Raw genomic sequence first — 2,500 nt, forward strand, 5'->3', positions numbered from 1 at the left:
GGCTGTGGAGCATGAGCCTGGGCAGGGGAGAATTAACCCAGGCCCTGGATGTTTTTACCCAGGCTGTGGAGCATGAGCCTGGGCAGGGGAGAATTAACCCAGGCCCTGGATGTTTTTACCCAGGCTGTGGAGCATGAGCCTGGGCAGGGGAGAATTAACCCAGGCCCTGGATGTTTTTACCCAGGCTGGGGAGCATAAGGCTGGGCAGGGGAGTGTTAAACCAGGCCCTGGATGTTTTTACCCAGGCTGTGGAGCATGACCCTGGGCAGGGGAGAATTAACCCAGGCCCTGGATGTTTTTACCCAGGCTAGGGAGCATAAGGCTGGGCAGGGGAGTGTTAAACCAGGCCCTGGATGTTTTTACCCAGGCTGTGGAGCATGAGCCTGGGCAGGGGAGAATTAACCCAGGCCCTGGATGTTTTTACCCAGGCTGTGGAGCGTGAGCCTAGGCAGGGGAGAATTAACCCTAACCCTAACCCTGGACGTTTTTACCCAGGCTAGGGAGCATGAGCCTGGGCAGGGCAGTTAACCCCAACCCTAACCCTGGATGTTTTTACCCAGGCTAGGGAGCATAAGGCTGGGCAGGGGAGTGTTAAACCAGGCCCTGGATGTTTTTACCCAGGCTGTGGAGCATGAGCCTGGGCAGGGGAGAATTAACCCAGGCCCTGGATGTTTTTACCCAGGCTAGGGAGCATGAGCCTGGGCAGGGGAGAATTAACCCTAACCCTAACCCTGGATGTTTTTACCCAGGCTGTGGAGCATGAGCCTGGGCAGGGGAGAATTAACCCAGACCCTGGATGTTTTTACCCAGGCTGTGGAGCATGAGCCTGGGCAGGGGAGAATTAACCCAGGCCCTGGATGTTTTTACCCAGGCTAGGCAGCATGATTCTGGGCAGGGGAGTGTGGGTCAGGGCCCTGGAGCTTTCACCCAGGCTGTGGAGCGTGAGCCTGGGCAGGGGAGAATTAAACCAGGCCCTGGAGCTTTCATTCAGGCTGTGGAGCGTGAGCCTGGGCTGGGGAGAAATGACCCAGGCCCTGGAGCTTTGACCCAGGCCCTGGATATTTTTTTTTACCCAGGGTGGGGAGCATGAGCCTGGGCAGGGGAGTGTGGGTCAGGGCCCTGGAGCTTTCACCCAGGCTGTGGAGCGTGAGCCTGGGCAGGGGAGAATTAACCCAGGCCCTGGATGTTTTTACCCAGGCTGTGGAGCATGAGCCTGGGCAGGGGAGAATTAACCCAGGCCCTGGATGTTTTTACCCAGGCTAGGGAGCATAAGGCTGGGCAGGGGAGTGTTAAACCAGGCCCTGGATGTTTTTACCCAGGCTGTGGAGCATGAGCCTGGGCAGGGGAGAATTAACCCAGACCCTGGATGTTTTTACCCAGGCTGTGGAGCATGAGCCTGGGCAGGGGAGTGTTAAACCAGGCCCTGGATGTTTTTACCCAGGCTGTGGAGCATGAGCCTGGGCAGGGGAGAATTAACCCAGGCCCTGGATGTTTTTACCCAGGCTGTGGAGCATGAGCCTGGGCAGGGGAGAATTAACCCTAACCCTAACCCTGGATGTTTTTACCCAGGCTGTGGAGCATGAGCCTGGGCAGGGGAGAATTGACCCAGGCCCTGGATGTTTTACCCAGGATGGGGAGCATAAGGCTGGGCAGGGGAGTGTTAAACCAGGCCCTGGATGTTTTTACCCAGGCTGTGGAGCATGAGCCTGGGCAGGGGAGAATTAACCCAGGCCCTGGATGTTTTTACCCAGGCTAGGGAGCATAAGGCTGGGCAGGGGAGTGTTAAACCAGGCCCTGGATGTTTTTACCCAGGCTGTGGAGCATGAGCCTGGGCAGGGGAGAATTAACCCAGGCCCTGGATGTTTTTACCCAGGCTGTGGAGCATGAGCCTGGGCAGGGCAGTTAACCCTAACCCTAACCCTGGATGTTTTTACCCAGGCTAGGGAGCATGAGCCTGTGCAGGGCAGTTCACCCTAGCCCTGGAGCTTTTACCCAGGCTGTGGAGCATGAGCCTGGGCAGGGGAGAATTAACCCAGGCCCTGGATGTTTTTACCCAGGCTGTGGAGCATGAGCCTGGGCAGGGGAGAATTAACCCAGGCCCTGGATGTTTTTACCCAGGCTAGGCAGCATGAGCCTGGGCAGGGGAGTGTGGGTCAGGGCCCTGGAGCTTTCACCCAGGCTGTGGAGCGTGAGCCTGGGCAGGGGAGAATTAACCCAGGCCCTGGAGCTTTCATTCAGGCTGTGGAGCGTGAGCCTGGGCTGGGGAGAAATGACCCAGGCCCTGGAGCTTTGACCCAGGCCCTGGATATTTTTTTACCCAGGGTGGGGAGCATGAGCCTGGGCAGGGGAGTGTGGGTCAGGGCCCTGGAGCTTTCACCCAGGCTGTGGAGCGTGAGCCTGGGCAGGGGAGTATTGACCCAGGCCCTGGAGCTTTTATTCAGGCTGTGGAGCGTGAGCCTGGGCTGTGGAGAATTGACCCAGGCCCCTATATGTTTTAACC

The sequence above is a fragment of the Channa argus genome, unplaced genomic scaffold (assembly GCF_033026475.1).
Source record: "Channa argus isolate prfri unplaced genomic scaffold, Channa argus male v1.0 Contig183, whole genome shotgun sequence".
In the NCBI taxonomy this organism is placed as follows: Eukaryota; Metazoa; Chordata; class Actinopteri; order Anabantiformes; family Channidae; genus Channa; species Channa argus.